The sequence below is a fragment of the Spermophilus citellus genome (genome assembly GCF_964194105.1).
Source record: "Spermophilus citellus genome assembly, chromosome: 17".
Taxonomy (NCBI): Eukaryota; Metazoa; Chordata; class Mammalia; order Rodentia; family Sciuridae; genus Spermophilus; species Spermophilus citellus.
In genome coordinates this window covers 9,683,813-9,701,828 of record NC_138199.1, presented here as the reverse complement: position 1 = coordinate 9,701,828, position 18,016 = coordinate 9,683,813, and the positions used below count along the sequence as shown (strand labels likewise).

Below are 18,016 nucleotides of genomic sequence, written 5' to 3'. Positions count from 1 at the left end.
GGGAGAAAGGCCCATAAATGACAAATTAGAAAACTGATTAATCACGATGGACAACTGGGTCTCAATTTCCCTTGAAATTCTCTAAAGAACTACCTAGAACACACATATGTCCTACAGCATATTGGGGAGCTTAGGACTTCAGAGGTTCAAGGTTGATCCTGAGGCGCGTCCACGTCCCTAAACTTTCAAGTTGTGTCTGCATAGGGTGAAAGTTTTCTGTGCTTCAAAGCAGAAAAACAGAAAGTTACCAGGCACATGCTTTTAGCAACAGATGCTGCAGAGGTTGCAGAGCATGCTGAGTTCAGTGCCCCAGAGCCATTGACCTAGCACAGGGATGTCCTTGTAGACCTCTGTGATATGAAAGAGGGTGAGGGTGAGCCTAGCAGCTCTCTGGATAAAACAGTATCCTGGACAGATGCAGAGCCAGTTCGGAAGCCCCCGTGGGAGAGGATATTGGAGAACACCTGGCACAGTCAAGGAACCTGGAATAGACCTGGGATAGAGTGACCATGAATGAGAGTAATAATGGATGAGGTCAGTGGGAGGCAGGGGACCAGATCACGTACGCCTGTGGATTACTGTAATGATTTTTGGCTTTTGCCATAAAATAACAGGAGAGCCATTAGAGAGTTTGGACAGAGGAGAGACTTAACGTAGATGAAAATCCATTATTCTTTCTGCTACTCGAGAATGGACTGTAAGGGGGAGGGTGATGAGTTGGCTGGGATCGGGGTAGGGGTAGCTTGGATACGAACCATGAGCTAAGGGAAGGTGGTGTATGAGTATTTTGGTCTCCACCAGTAGAATAATAGAATTGCTGTTAAGTGAGATGGAAAAGGCAGGAGAAGTTACCTATCGGAGGAGAAAGATCAGAGTTCACATTTGGACATTTACAGTTTGAAGTGGATATTTGGTGTTAAAAATATTAAAAAGAGCTGCCAAGGAGGAAATTGGATCCGGATCCAACTCTGGAGTTGAGCATGAAGCCGGGGTTGGAGATACAATTGTGGGAACCCTTAGCTTTACAGACAGGCTTCAAAGCCAGGAGACTGAATGAGATCAGCAGAAGAGGAATGCTGAAGGAGAAGAGGAGCTCTCCAAAGAGCGTGCCCTGGGGCCATCCAACATTTCTAAGTCAGGGAGAAAAGGAGGCCAACAGAGCGGATGGAGAAAGTGTGGCCAGTGAAGGGCGGGGAGGCCAAGAGAAAGTTGTGTCTGTGAAGCCAGATTGGAAGTGACTTAAGTGGGAATTGGAAGAGAGTAATCTGAGATAGGGAATTAAAAACAACTACTTGGAGGTAGTTTGCTGACACATGGAGTCCCTAGATGGGAAGTAGAGACAAGGGAGGGACTTTTTTTTTTTTCCTTTGAGGACTGATAATAATTTTTCTTCTTTTTTTTTTTTTTAAAGAGAGAGTGATAGAGGGAGAGAGAGAATTTTTTTAATATTTATTTATTTTTTTTAGTTCTCGGCGGACACAACATCTTTGTTGGTATGTGGTGCTGAGGATCGAACCCGGGCCGCACGCATGCCAGGCGAGCACGCTACCGCTTGAGCCACATCCCCAGCCCCATAATTTTTCTTCTGATGAGAGTGATCTAGCATTTCTGTTTTGAAGGAGGAAAAAAAAAGAAGATAGAGAAGAGAGGAGAATTGCTGGATCCACATCCTATTGACTCCAATCAAGAAGCGATGGGTATAAATCTTGAGGAGCATTGTAGCCTTGGATCAGAAAAGTGTATTTCATCATTTTAACAAGAGCGATATGGGTATAGATTCCGCAGGAGGCAGAGATGTGTTGACAGGAGCTTGTGGACGTCTTTTCCGATTGCTTCTTTTTCCTCCGTGCAGACAGACACAAGGCCGTGGTGTCGATGTTGAGAAGACAGAGGTGTGACATTTACCTAAGAGAGGGAGGGGGAGAATGAACCAGTGGAAAATTGTACAGTTGCCAGAAAACTTCATGCAGGGTCCATTTAAGGCTCATGGTCATAAATACCTTTTTTTAAATTATTTTATTTATTTTTTTTTTAGGACTTGGGTGATATTTATTATTTTTTTCAAAATTTTAATGTAATTTTGAAATTTTCTACAATATGTTTTCTTTTCTTTTTTTTAACTTTAAACTTGATTTTTTTTATTGTTGGTCGTTCAAAACATTACATAGTTCTTAATATATCATATTTCACAGTTTGATTCAAGTGGGTTATGAACTCCCATTTTTACCCCGTATACAGATTGCTGTGTCACATCAGTTACATTTCCATTGATTTACATATTGCCATTCTAGTGACTGATGTATTCTGTTGTCTATCCTATTCTCTACTATCCCCCCTCCCCTCCCCTCCCCACCCCTCCCCTTTTCTCTCTCTACCCCCTCTACTGTAAATCATTTCTTCACTTGTATTATTCTTCTCTTACCCCTCATTTCCTCTTATATGTAATTTTGTAAAACCCTGAGGATCACCTTCCATTTCCATGCAATTTCCCTTCTCACTCCCTTTCCCTCCCACCTCTCATCCCTGTTTAATGTTAATCTTCTTCTCAAGCTCTTCATCCCTACCCTGTCCTTGGTTACTCCCCTTATATCAAAGCAGTCATTTGGCATTTGTTTTTTAAGGATTGGCTAGCTTCACTTAGCATAATCTGCTCTAATGCCATCCATTTCCCTCCAAATTCTATGATTTTGTCATTTTTTAATGCAGAGTAATACTCCATTGTATATAAATGCCACATTTTTTTTATCCATTCATCTATTGAAGGGCATCTAGGTTGGTTCCACAATCTTGCTATCGTGAATTGTGCTGCTATGAACATCGATGTAGCAGTGTCCCTGTAGCATGCTCTTATTAGGTCTTTAGGGAATAGACCGAGAAGGGGAATAGCTGGGTCAAATGGTGGTTCCATTCCCAGCCTTCCAAGAAATCTCCATACTGCTTTCCAAATTGGCTGCACCAATTTGCAGTCCCACCAACAATGAACAAGTGTACCCTTTTCCCCACATCCTCGCCAGCACTTGTTGTTGTTGGACTTCATAATGGCTGCCAATCTTACTGGAGTGAGATGGTATCTTAGGGTGGTTTTGATTTGCATTTCCTTGACTGCTAGAGATGGTGAGCATTTTTTCATGTACTTATTGATTGATTGTATGTCCTCCTCTGAGAAGTGTCTGTTCAGGTCCTTGGCCCATTTGTTGATTGGGTTATTTGCTATCTTATTGTCTAATTTTTTGAGTTCTTTGTATACTCTGGATATTAGGGCTCTATCTGAAGTGTGAGGAGTAAAGATTTGTTCCCAGGATGTAGGCTCCCTATTTACCTCTCTTGTTGTTTCTTTTGCTGAGAAAAAACTTTTTAGTTTGAGTAAGTCCCATTTGTTGATTCTAGTTGTTAACTCTTGCGCTATGGGTGTCCTATTGAGGAATTTGGAGCCCGACCCCACAGTATGTAGATCATAGCCAACTTTTTCTTCTATCAGACGCCGTGTCTCTGATTTAATATCAAGCTCCTTGATCCATTTTGTGTTAACTTTTGTGCATGGCGAGAGAAAGGGATTCAGTTTCATTTTGATGCAAATGGATTTCCAGTTTTCCCAGCACCATTTGTTGAAGATGCTATCCTTCCTCCATTGCATGCTTTTAGCCCCTTTATCAAATATAAGAAAGTTGTAGTTTTGTGGGTTGGTTTCTGTGTCCTCTATTCTGTACCATTGGTCAACCCGCCTGTTTTGGTACCAGTACCATGCTGTTTTTGTCACTATTGCTCTGTAGTATAGTTTGAAGTCTGGTATCACTATACCACTTGATTCACACTTCCTGCTTAGCATTGTTTTTGCTATTCTGGGTCTTTTATTATTCCATATGAATTTCATGATTGCTTTCTCTATTTCTACAAGAAATGCTATTGGGATTTTAATTGGCATTGCATTGAACTTATAGAGAACTTTTGGTAATATCGCCATTTTGATGATGTTAGTTTTGCCTATCCATGAACAGGGTATATTTTTTCATCTTCTAAGATCTTCTTCAATTTCTCTCTTTAGGGTTCTGTAGTTTTCATTGTATAAGTCTTTCACCTCTTTTGTTAGGTTGATTCCCAAGTATTTTATTTTTGGGGGGGATATTGTGAATGGAGTAGTTGTCCTCATTTCCATTTCAGAGGATTTGTCGCTGATATACAGGAATGCATTTGATTTATGCGTGTTGATTTTATATCCTGCCACTTTGCTGAATTCATTTATTAGCTCTAATAGTTTCTTTGTAGACCCTTTTGGGTCTGCTAGGTATAGAATCATGTCATCTGCAAATAGTGATAATTTAAGTTCTTCTTTTCCTATTTTTATGCCTTTAATTTTTTTCGTCTGTCTAATTGCTCTGGCCAGTGTTTCGAGGACTATGTTGAACAGAAGTGGTGAGAGAGGGCATCCCTGTCTTGTACCAGATCTTAGAGGGAATGCCTTCAATTTTTCTCCATTCAGAATGATGCTGGCCTGTGGCTTATCATAGATTGCTTTTAAAATGTTGAGGTATGATCCTGTTATCCCTAATTTTTCTAGAGTTTTGAACATAAAGGGATGCTGTACTTTGTCGAGCTTTTTCTGCATCTATCGAGATGATCATATGGTTCTTATTTTTAAGTCTATTGATGTGGTGAATAACATTTATTGATTTCCGTATATTGAACCAGTCTTGCATCCCAGGGATGAATCCTACTTGATCATGGTGCACAATTTTTTTGATATGTTTTTGAATCCGATTCACCAGAATTTTATTGAGGATTTTTGCATCTAGGTTCATTAGAGATATTGGTCTGTAGTTTTCTTTCTTTGAAGTGTCTTTGTCTGGTTTAGGCATCAGGGTGATGTTGGCCTCGTAGAATGTATTTGGAAGTTCTCCCTCTTTTTCTATTTCCTGAAATAGCTTGAAAAGTATTGGTGTTAGTTCCTCTTTAATGGTTTTGTAAAACTCTGCTGTATACCCATCCGGTCCTGGGCTTTTCTTAGTTGGTAATCTTTTGATGGTTTCTTCTATTTCCTCTATTGTTATTGGTCTCTTTAGGTTGTCTGTATCCTCCTCACTCAATCTGGGCAGATCATATGACTTAAGAAATTTATCTATGCCTTCACTATCTTCTATTTTATTGGAGTATAAGGATTCAAAATAATTTCTGATTATCTTCTGTATTTCTGAAGTGTCTGTTGTGATATTGCCTTTTTCATCCCGTATGCTAGTAATTTGAGTTCTCTCTCTTCTTCTCTTGGTTAGCATGGCTAAGGGTCTGTCGATTTTATTTATTTTTTCAAAGAACCAACTTTTAGTTTTGTCAATTTTTTCAATTGTTTCTTTTGTTTCAATTTCATTAACTTCAGCTCTGATTTTAATTATTTCTTGCCTTCTACTTCTTTTGCTGTTGTTTTGCTCCTCTTTTTCTAGGATTTTGAGATGAAGTATGAGATCATTTATTTGTTGGTTTTTTCTTTTTTTAAGGAATGAACTCCAAGCAATGAATTTTCCTCTTAGAACTGCTTTCAATGTGTCCCATAGATTCCGATATGTTGTGTCTGTGTTTTCGTTTAACTCTAAGAAGTTTTTAATTTCCTCCTTGATGTCTTCTAAAACCCATTGATCATTCAGTAACCTATTGTTCATTCTCCAAGTGATGCATGATTTTTCCTTCCTTCTTTTATCATTGATTTTCAGTTTCATTCCATTATGATCAGATAAGATGCATGGTATTATCTCTACTCCTTTATATTGTCTAAGAGTTGCCCTGTGACATAATATATGATCTATTTTTGAGAAGGATCCATGTGCTGCTGAGAAAAAAGTGTAACTGCTTGATGTTGGGTGGTATAATCTATATATGTCAATTAAGTCTAGGTTGTTAATTGTGTTATTGAGTTCTATAGTTTCCTTATTTAACTTTTGTTTGGAATATCTGTCCAGTGGTGAGAGAGGTGTGTTGAAGTCTCCCATGATTATTGTATGGTGGTCTATTAGACTCTTGAACTTGAGAAGAGTTTGCTTGACGAACATAGCTGCACCATTGTTTGGGGCGTATATATTTATGATTGTTATGTCTTGTTGGTGTATGGTTCCCTTGAGCAGTATGTAGTGTCCCTCTTTATCCCTTTTGTTTAACTTTGGCTTGAAATCTATTTTATTAGATATGAGTATGGACACTCCTGCTTGTTTCCGCAGTCCATATGAGTGGTATGATTTTTCCCAACCTTTCACCTTCAGTCTATGTGTGTCTTTTCCTATCAAATGCGTCTCCTGTAGGCAGCATGTTGTTGGGTCTTGTTTTGTGATCCATTCAACTAGCCTGTGTCTCTTAATTGGTGAGTTTAAGCCATTAACATTTAGGGTTATTATTGAGATATGGTTTGTTCTTCCAGCCATATTTGTTTATTAATGTTACTAAACCTGATTTGTTTTCCTCTTTGATTACTTTCCCCCCTTTACTGTCCTACCTCCCACTGTTGGTTTTCATTGTTATTTTCCATTTCCTCTTCCTGTAATGTTTTGCCAAGGATTTTTTGAAGAGATGGTTTTCTAGCTGCGAAATCTTTTAACTTTTGTTTATCATTGAAGGTTTTAATTTCATCTTCCATCCTGAAGCTTAATTTCGCCGGATACACGATTCTTGGCTGGAACCCATTTTCTTTCAGTGTTTGAAATATGTTATTCCAGGATCTTCTAGCTTTCAGAGTCTGTGTTGAGAGATCAGCTGTTATCCTGATTGGTTTACCCCTAAATGTAATCTGCTTCCTTTCTCTTGTAGCTTTTAAAATTCTCTCCTTATTCCGTATGTTGGGCATCTTCATTATAATGTGTCTAGGTGTGGATCTCTTATGAGTTTGCACATTCGGCGTCCTGTAGGCTTCTAGGATTTGGGATTCTGTCTCATTCTTCAAGTCTGGGAAGTTTTCTCGTAATATTTCATTGAATAGATTGTTTATTCCTTTGGTTTGGAGCTCTGTGCCTTCCTGTATCCCAATGACTCTTAAGTTTGGTCTTTTAATGTTATCCCATATTTCTTGGATGTTCTGCCCATGGTTTCTTAGCAGTCTTGCTGAGCTGTCTATGTTCTTCTGAAGTTGAAATACTTTGTCTTCATTGTCTGATGTTCTATCTTCTAAGTGATCTACTCTGCTGGTAGTATTCTCAATTGAGTTTTTAAGTTGGTTTATTGCTTCCTGCATTTCTAGGATTTCTATTTGTTTGTTTTTTATTACCTCTATCTCCCTGTGTAATTGATCTTTTACTTCCTGGATTTGTTTATGTAGTTCCTTGTCAAAGTGATCTTTCATTGTCTGATTTTGCTGTCTCATGTCTTCCTTGAGACTCCAGATCATCTGAAGCATGTATATCCTGAACTCTTTATCTGACATTCCATCTGTTGCAGCTATTACCTCTTCTAAAGTTGAGTTGACCTGCATTGCTTGTGGTCCTTTCTTTCCTTGTCTTTTCATACTGCTCGCGTTGCTTTCTGCTTGGTGAAACTGTTGTGTTTTTGAAATTTTCCCCCTATTTATTTATATTGCTCTTGTATAGTTGGAAAATCTCCCTTGCAGGGCGGGTAGTGGCTCTGCTCCTCCTCTAATTATGGTGATCTGTCTACCAGGCTGGTCGGTCGCAGGTCTGCACACCCTGCAGGCGCGGGTGGCAGCTCTGCTCTGCCTGCACTCCAATTGTGGTGAAGTAACTACCACGCCCTCGGGTCGTTGGTCCTGATCCGGATGTGGGCGGTGGCTCTGCTCGGCCCCTACTCCAATTGGTGTGACCTGTCTACCATGCTGGCAGGCCTCTAGGCCTGTTCCGCAGGTGGGTCGCAGGTCTGCCTACCTTGCGGGCTCGGGCGGCAGTTCTGCTCAGCCCCCACTCTCAATGGGGGTACCTGACTGCCTCTCCAATGGGTCGCTGGGCCTTTTCCGGACACGGGCGGCGGCTCTGCTCCACCCCCACTCCAACCAGTGTGACGTGACTGCCTCGGTGCTACGTGTCCACCACGCTGGCAGGCTACCGGGCCTGTCCTGCCAGTGGGTCGTAGGTCTGCCTACCTTGCAGGCTCAGACGGCGGCTTTGCACAGCCCCTACTCCAAATGGGGTGACTTGGCTACCGCGCCGTCGGGTCGCTGGTCCTGTTCTAGGCGTGGGCGGCTATTCTCTTCGGCCCCAGCTGCAGTTGGGGTGTCGTGATACCACGCCGGCGAGTCACTTGGCCTGCTCTGGGCGCAGGCGGCAGCTCCACTCTGCCCCCCTGGCCCCCACAGCACCCAGCAGGACCCGGACCAAGAAGCAGTCACCGCAGGTTCCCCAACCCTGGGCCAAAGCAGCTTCGGGAGCCAGAACCCGGCCTCTCCGATCCCAGCTCATGCTCCGCTAGGAGCAGGCTCCAAGGAGTGACCCCCGCGGGTACCCCTGCCCCAGGCCAAAGCAGCTCCGGGAGCCAGAGCCCGGCCACTCCAAGCTCTCCGAGCTCGGTGCACGCTCCGCTGGGAGCAGGCTCAAAGACGCAGGCCCCGCGGGCTCCCCAGCCCCGGGCCAAAACTGTTCCGGGAGTCAGAACCCAGCCGCCCCAGCTCAGCGCACGCTCCACTTGGAGCTGGCCTCAACACGCAGTCTCTGCAGGTTCCCCAGCCCTGGGCCAAAGCAGCCCCGGGAACCAGAATCTGGCCGCTCAGAGCCCGGCGCACGCCTTGCCAGGAGCGAGCCCCTAGGAGTACTCTCCACTGGTTCTCCAGCCCCGAGCCTGAGCAATCTGTCTGCGAGACGCAGGCAAATACCAGCCTGAAATCACCTGTTCCGTAGCTGAATGAGCTGAGATCAGTAGAAAACAGGGATGATTACATCAGCTCTCCAAGATGGCGGCTGCTGTCCTCCTCCGTGGTCCGACCGGTGTCGAGAACCGAACTGGACCACTTCTCTCCTCTGTCTCAAAGCCGGAACTCAGCACTAAGCATGGCCATTGCACCACTGGCAGGAGCCCCCAGAAACTGCATCGCTGCACCCCCGCTCCGGCACCTCGCCACTTCCCAGCGCGTGCCGCAGACTCCAGCTGCGGGGCGATAGGCGATGCGACCCTCCGTGCAGAGAAATCGCCCGCGTCCGAGCCCCCGCAGCCAAACCTCGTGCGATGGAAATCCGTCCACTAGATTCTGGAGCACCTCAATTTCACTGGAAATTCCCAACAAGATAGCCTTCAGCTGTTTCACCTCGTCTTTCTCCCGCACAGTGACGCGGCGCACTGGGGTGATGCACTCCCTTCGCCCCATTTTTTTTAAGCAAATAGGTAGAACTCACAAAGCAATCATTAAAGAATGATACACAAGAGTGGAGTCAATGATGCTGTAAGGTTAGGATCCCCTGCTGTCTTCTCCTTGGGTGTATTTCTACCCTATCTATCTATACTATGATATAGGGGAACAGGGAATAGGCTATATTCCCACACTAATTAACAGCAATGGGAATTGACAGGGCTTTGGGGGAGTAGTTGGACTAGGTCAAATTTCGAACATATCTGCATTCCTCCATCTGGTAATATTGCAGTGCACAGCTCAAAGACCCCTACCTCTGACCCCCACCTCTGCAGGACTAAAGCATTCAGCTCCCTGGCTGTTTGGAGAGCTGTCACCATGGCTGCTTCTCAGAGGAGCTGCTCTCTGGGAAGAATCCTCAGTTAAAGAGAGCCCCTCTCATTGGAAGCATCCCACACCCTCCGATTGTTCAGAGAGAAGTCAGTATGAAGGCCTACCATCTCGCCTCAATGGGGGGTCCTTTTGCAAGGTCATCCCTGTGAACTCAGCTGACACCTCTGTTGTGGCAACATCTCAGCTGAACAATTACCTTTGACCCATCCTACTTGCCTTCACTCTTCAACACGCGAAATGTGATGATTTTTAAGACACCCCCATCATCTTTTTAGGCTTCAATCACTCTCTTAGTCTATTTACCAGGGAACCCAACCCACCATCCCACTGACTCAGAGATCGTACAAGGAGGAATTTATCAAGAGGAAATAAATAGGGATGCAAAGATTTAGCTGACATATTGCTTATAATAGGGCAAAACTGAAATGAATTCGATATCAGGAGAGACTGCTTAAATTATTTATGGTATGCCCATATTATAGAGGCATCAATCTATTATACATACATATTTAAAGACATGGAAAAATTTTCACAATATTTTGTTGAATGAAAAAAAAAATGCCAGTTATATGCAGCAAGTTCACTGGGACCTCATTAAAATGAGCTGTATGAATACATTCATATGAAATATATGTGCCCTGAGAGATCTCGAAAAAATAATCACCAAGGTCTTTAACATGGTTAATGGGTGTTAGAATGATGGGTGGCTTAAATAATTTCTTTCCTCTTTGTTCATATTGGTTGTCTCATTTTTCTATGCTGACTATCCATTGCTTTTGTAATAAGAAAAAAACAAATATTATTTTAATTGGAAGAAAAGAGAATTAAAATCGTTTTATCTTCTGCATAAGAGGAACAGATGCAGCAAACTCCCAGGATGAGCAGATGAAGCTTAGTCACACACACACAATGAGAATGAACTTCATTTTCAGACCTCACAAGAGGTGTCTCAAGGCATCATGCGGATGGTTGTGCCTCTAGTTCCAAAATGCAGGATGCATGGTCTTTTCAAGGTGCCTGTGCTACTTGGCACATCTGTCTCAGAGATGTCTCAGAAGTACGGTTTAGTTGCAGAAATGCTGAAAAGTTTCCAGAACACTTCAGTAATGTCTGGAAACAATACACAGAATATTTGGGATCTAGACATTTAAACAAAATCTGGCTTCAACAATGACCATAACTATAGATATTTCCGTTCTTATCACAGGAACCTGTGAGAGATGCCAACATTATGTCACAACTTTTGATAAATCCTCACATCTACGATTCCCAGGATTCATTCATTTATATGCTATCTTCTTGATTTGATGTGTGTACCATCTATAATATTACTTTGTCAATGCTCTTCCTTCAAGAGACTCTTTGTAGAAATCTGAAAATTTCCTTAGCCTCATTCAAAGTAATGCTATTCAAGATAAAACTGACTTAAATTTCTAGTAATAATTTTTTGGTAAACATTAAAATAAGTATATAACTATCAAAATAGAAAATGTTTGTCCACCTACCTCTGAAAAATCATCTCTTGCATTTGTACCAGGCTTTGGGAACATACCGCACTTGGTTGTCAGGATCTGAAAGAACAGACATTTTGAGGGTCTCTGGTGGTCCTGCTGAGCTGGGAGGAGAGAGACAAGGAATTCAAAAACATTTGGCCTGGCCCGTTCTCAGCACAGGCAAACCCTGACTTCTGCCAAAAATGTACTTGTCTGTCAGTCACTCATGTGGAACAAGAACACATTTTATGTTAAATGGGTTTTTTTATGAGCTGGTGGGAGAAGGCAATCACCACATAGAAAAGTAAATTTTTATGGACTTCTTATTCTGAGGATGCTAGATGCCACCGCAGACAGGATTTATGTATTTGCTTTGGCCAAGGAGAGCTTATATACTGGTACCTGACACCTCGTTGTTAGCAATGAATGTTTTCTAAATTTAGTTGACGAAAACCATGAAAAAAACTTCTTCTTCAATTATCTTGGAAATTTTAGAAAGAGCATGATTCTTGTTTGACATCGAATTCAGAATTCACCTTGGGAGAACAGGCCCCAGGAAATGAGAGAAAAAAATATCAAGGATGCTGGTATCTCTTTTGGAGGACTAATGCTTCACACCCCCCAGCTCCATCCCCCCGCAAAAAATAGGTGATGACAATTATCATGGATTTCAAACTATACCAATAAATCAAATTCTTTATTTGTAGAGCTCAATATGTGAGAAACACTCAATGAATTCTAATTTTTTAGTCCCAAATCTATCATTTGGCATTGATTAAAAATGCCTACTATTGGAGAAACTTCTCATTTTGTAAGCTCTCTGGTTGATCTTCTTTCTTATTGGAACCAAATCAATACAACAAAAAAAGTTAATTCATTGCCATTTTCACAGATCTCTCATCTTGATCCACCATGCCAACCCCAATATACTTTTCTATTTATAATCCTAAAGAAGTACTGATAGTAATAGTTCCAATGAGTGTATCATATACAAATATATTTATACCAGCTAAGTAGGAGCCCTCAAAGATTAATCAGTTGAAAATGTTTATTAATAGCCTATCTACTCATGTGTGAGGGCATGAAAGAGGGGCTTGCAGAGATTTGGATTTATTTTGTAAGCTATTAAAATTCTGTGAAGATATAAGGAATAGTATTTATTAGTATATTGAAATCCATGTGTGGTAGACTGTTCCTTGGATGGGTCCTGGATTCCATGTCCTAGTGTGTGAGAGACCAAACTTGCAGGTGACTAAGTTAACTCCCCTGCTGGGCGATGTGGTCTCAGACATCCATGCTGCTAGACTGCCTTGCTCTTCTAGGGTTCCAGTGACTTGTGTGTTCCTACAGCCCCACGGGTGGAGCTATGCTCACCTGTTCCTTTGTAATGTAACCCCTTGCCCTGTTTAGGATAGAATGTTCCATGGAAGTGCCTTGTGTGTGTCCCCTTCTCTTACTGTGCCCTTGGGTGTGGCCTACCCAGGTGTCAGTCAACCTGCTGACAGTGGACATCATGAAGATAGACTCAGCCCCCTGAAACCTGACCCCTTGCCTCAATTGAATAGCTTCTCCTCAATAAAAGGGGTCAGCACGTGCTCTCTCTCTCTCTCTCTTCCTTCGGACCCTTAAGGTCAGAGGAGCCATCACAGGGACCCCAAATAAAAAGGTATTTGTGTCTCTTGTGTGCTTATTTTGTGCAGCCCAGTCAGCCCAGTTTCCCTGGAGTGACCCCTGAGCCTTTTAGTCGTGAGAACAGAAACCTGGCACTAGTGTATTCCCTCCCATTAAATTATGGCCACCCTGAAACCTGCTTTATCCATTAATATGTGGAAGAAATGACACTGGTTTGGTTCTCCGCCTGTGTCTTCAGAGGGCCTGGAAACTTGCATGTCTGAGGGGAAACCATTCACCAAGTCACAATTCCTAGGACCTGAGACCATTCTGTTGAGAAGAGATCAAGTCAGCCATGCTGAAAGTCCACGTGGAAGGGAACTTAGTCTCCAGTCAACTGACAGAGGCATTTCACAACTATTATTCAGCACTCACTAACTATTCCACCACGGGAATGGAACCATCTTGGAAATGGATCCCCTGGCTCCACTGGAGCCTCCTCAACAGATGTCACGTGGAACAGATGGCTAGTGTACCCGATTGCTAGGATTGCTACAGCAAAGACACGAAAAATGGCTGACCTAAGACCACAGAGATTTATTCCCTCTGAAGTTTTTATGGGGGAATCCTTCCTCACTTCTTCCAGCTTTAGGTAGCCCCAGCTCTTCATTGGATTGTGGAAACAAATTCCAATCTCTGCCTCTATCTTCCCATGGCTACCTTCCCTCTCTAGCTGTGTCTCAAGATTCTTCTTTCTATAAAGACACCCGTCATTGGACTAGGGCCCACCCTCATGATCTCATCTTGATGACACCTACAAAGACCCTATTTCCAAATAAGGTCACATTCATCAGTTCTGAGGGTTAGGATTTCAACATATCTTTGGGGGGACATAATTCAATCCATAACAAGCTATCCACATTGAGCCCTGCTCTAACTGAAGACTGCAAGCAAATAAATGGATGGACTGCTATTTCAGCCACTGAGTTTTGGATTACTCTGTCATGTATTTGTAAATCATGGACACACCAAGTTACAGTCCTTTGATGCCCTCCACTAAAGAAGCGCTGCCATTCCCTGCATCTCATTTCTTTCTTTCTTTCTCTCACTTTTTACTCCTCAGACTGTTCCTGATGTAGGAAACGGGGAGGTCCACCGTCCTGCTTTGTATTCATTTCTAATCACCCCTCATTTTCTCAATCCCCAGAAAGCTTGCATTGGGAGTCATGTCATTTCTTAATTTCCCACTATGATTATTCCAATTAGATACCAAAGTCGTCTTCTCCTGCATTCTCACATACCAGGGTTTTCTCTTTTTTAGATCTTACTGTACATCTGAACTTATGATAGCTGCAAACTTCTGGCTGGTCTCTTCTTCCATTTTTTATTCTACACTGTCTCTCTTTCCATATGGATTTGATACTGGACATTATCCTCGTGAGCAGAGGTGAGTCTTGGGTTTGTGCTGAGAAGCCAGAAGGGGTCATCTGGGCCACATCGTAAGTGGTGTGGTTTTTAAAAAATGTGTGCTCAGCCCATATTGACTTAATTGAATGTGGGGAGGTAAGAATGAAAGGTGGAGTTGAGTAGTTGGAGGGGATTAAGATGGAAAAGAATGGATTACTAGAACAGAAATGAAACTATGAGTAACTCTAGTAAATCTTTCTTCTATCCCATCCTAAGTTCCCTGTCACCCTTAGGCATCTGAATCCTGGCTCATATCATTGCTAATTCTAAAAATTATCTCCTCTCCCTTTTATATTTACCCACATCATCTTTTCCTTCAAGATCCCAACCAAGAATTCATGGCTTGTTCTCCATACTCTCTGGTCACCTTGAGTCTCTGCATTTCAGCCATTTTCCCCCGTGCATTGTTAACTATCCTCACATCAACCCCAACATACACATGTGTGCACAGGGGTAGACTTCGGAGCCATCCAGGTTTATCTGACTTAAATTGCTACTGCTTAAAGACATCAAGAGCTGAGAGTGGGAGAATGGTTCCCTGAAGTCTTAGGATCAAAGGAGATCAGAGGAGTACGGGAGCAAGCATTTGAAGGCAGGTACCTTTAACACACAGTAGTTTACAACTCTCCAGAAAGTTTTAGGCTTCACAAGTTCAGTTATTTCCTCAGGCAAATAAACAGTTTTATATAGACCTTTCAGTACCTGCTTGATGCACCAAAAAAGAACAAACAAGGGTAGAATGAGAAGCTTAATTTCCAAGAAAGCTGTACTCATGAGCAGCTTGTGAGAAAAGTACCTCTTCTTTGATTATAAGTTTATAATCATATATGCCAACTTTTTGGGAGGCGTATATGGGCTTAAATCCAGGGGTGCTTTACCTTTTTATTTTTTATCTTGAGACAAGGTCTTGCTAAGTTTCTCAGAACCTCAATTAGTTGCCAAGGCTGGCTTTGAACTTGTGATCCTCCTGCCTCAGCCTCCCCAGGCCCTGAGATTACAGGCATGAACCACCGCACCCAGCTGTGCCAACTAAGAAGCAGAAGAATTCTATTATGAGGGGACACTGATATTGTTTTAAGGAAAAAGACTCATTCATTTATTTGTGCATTCATATACAAGAAATACACTGAACAACAGTTTTGTATGTGCTGTTGGATGTCTTAAATTAGGTTCCCTGGAGAAGACCCGAGTCAAGGGTTTTGTGCACCTCTTAAGAACGTTTTCCCAGCATAGCCTGAAGCAGGAGGTAGATTCTATGACTTTCTGAGAAGCTCAGTGGATGTTCTAGGGTTATGTTAGCACAGAAATTTCCTTTTCTGTTTTGAAGATGCAAGAAACTGACAGTCAAGAAGCTTTGGTCCAACTCTAGATTAGTTCTCTCAAAACTTTCCTGAAATCTCTTGAAACAATCAGGTAATATAACATATAATTTGAACAAAGGCACAATGAGAACCTTCTACAGGATAAGAATCTGAAGAAGTCGTTGCAGAACTGAACACTGCTACCTCTGTAGATTCCCAACTGTGATAACCAAACTGGATCCTTGAGTTAATGTAGTAACCACTCTGTCTCATACAGAATCCAATCAATGCTGGATTGAAATGCAAATATGGCCTTTTATTAATTTAGGACTTCACTTGTGAGTATTTACATAACAACGTAACATTTACATAACCATGTGTCTCCTTTGGAACTGAAGAAAGTAGTGCTCAGGCATGGTACTAAAAAAGTTAGTTGTCTCTGATCCAGTTCCTACCAAAATAAGTACCGATGAAATAATCTAAGACTCCAGTTTAAAGGCATGGCATCTTGTGGTCTGACTATGATACCAAATAGTTGGATTGTCCAAAGTACCCACATGATTGACCTGGCTTATGTGAGAAATCCTCTGCTGGGGGAAAGCAGGCCTGGGCTCAGCACATAACAATGACATGTTCCAGGGGATCAAACAGTTGAACTGTTAGAGAAAAAATTCTACACCTCATCCATCACTCATTGGTTCATTTAACAAATGTTTACATAGTCCCTGACACTTGCCAGGCATTGTTTTAAGAAACGAAGATCCAGCATGAGTAGAACAATGAGTAGAACATCGTGGGACACATAAACTCGAGAAAGATGTGACCACAACAAATAAGTAAACCTAACTGTGGTTTAGGAGGGATAGTGTGCTGGGGAAAAACAAGTCAGAGTGAGGAGCAGGGTATGGTTTCGTATAGGCTAGTCAAGGGAGGTTTCCAAGATAAAATGGCTTTTTTTTTTTTTGGTACCTGGAATTGAACCCAATGTGCTTAACCACGGAGCCACATCCACAGCCCTTTTAAAAAATATTTTATTTGGAGAGTGAGTTGCTTAGCCTCACTAAATTGCTGAGACTGACTTTGAACTCGTGATCCCCCTGCCTCAGCCACCCGAGCCCTTGGGATGGCAGACTTGTGTCACAGCACCTGGCACAGATGACATTTGAGAAGAGCTCTGAAGGAGGTGAGCCATGCATTCCTGGCCCAATGCACACGCACGCATGGGCACACACATGCGCACAGAGTCTGTGGTATGAGGGTGTGTGTGTGTGTGTGTGTGTGTGTGTGTGTGTGTGTGTGTGTATGTGTGTTTGCTTAGAGTATTTGAGAAATAGGCCAGAGTGACCACAGGGAATCCAATGAGGAGTCAGAGGTCATAGTGGTGGGACGGGGTGGGTTGCATAGGGCAATCATTTGCAAACTTTTCTGGCCATAAAAACCATTTGTGAAGCTTAAAACAAAACAAAATCCAACAACAACAACAACACCAAAAACCCTGATGATCAAGCCTTATTCCAGATCAGACTTTTGGGTGGGGACCCAGAGATAAGTTGTTTTAAAAGCCCCTTCCAGTGATTCCAATGTAGCTACCAAGGATGAGAACTTGCAAGGAGGAAGCCTGCTGGGTTATCCGGAGGTGAGATGGCCAACCACTATTCCAGATGTTTCTATGAGATGGATATTTAAACTGGTGGAATCTGAGTACAGCCTGTGGCCCACTGTGATGTGAGGAAGCCTCACCTAACCAGTTGTAGACCTGGAAAGATTAGGAGACTGACCTGCTGCAGAGCAAGAGGAGGTCGGCCAGCAGATGTCCTTGGGACTTGAACTCCTAAACCACAGTATCAGCTCTTCCCTGGGTCTCCAGCCTGACAGCCCACCTGGCACATTTTAGACTTGCCAGATTCCTTAGTTGCAGGAGCCAGTTCCTTCAAATCAATCTGTATATAAGGACGCTTCGTTGTGGCTCGGTTTTTCTAGAAAAACCTGATTGATCCAGGAGAGTGATAAATAGGGAAGAAATTGGATCTGATCAATCCTTGAAAAATAAATCTAGTCTCTGTGCTGAACATAGCCTCGAGAGGTCGAGAGTCAAAGTAGAGAGATTGCTTGGGGTCCGTTGCAATAATCCAGGGAAGAGTTAATGGTGGACTAGATCCAGCTAGTAGCAGGGAGGAGATAAGAAAGGAGGGGATGGATTGTATAGGGCAATCATTCACAATCTTTTCTGGACATAAAAACCATTTGTGAAGCTAATGTATCTTCAGAGAGAGCAAAGGATCATAATCAGAATTCCTAGCCCCTACCATTTTTGTTTAACAGCTTATCTATTAAATCTCCTCTATTACTTGCTTTACTTAAATCCTCTATAATTTTCTCTCTTGTTTTTTCTTAGTTTATAGTCACTGATCCTGTACTCTCTCTGAAGGTACAGCCACCTGAATTTGACGTTGGATACACCACGAGACTTCAGCTAGAATTCATGTAGGAGA

The 18,016-nt window shown here is 42.5% G+C and overlaps 1 long non-coding RNA gene across 1 annotated transcript; it reads left to right on the top strand.

Annotated features, from left to right (window-relative positions):
• The first annotated feature begins 1,630 nt into the window (after positions 1–1,630).
• On the top strand, positions 1,631–16,707 carry LOC308636946. The gene is made up of 3 exons (XR_014019525.1): positions 1,631–1,892; positions 14,078–14,203; positions 16,631–16,707. It is a non-coding gene; the product is annotated as an uncharacterized lncRNA (long non-coding RNA).
• Positions 16,708–18,016: the final 1,309 nt, after the last annotated feature.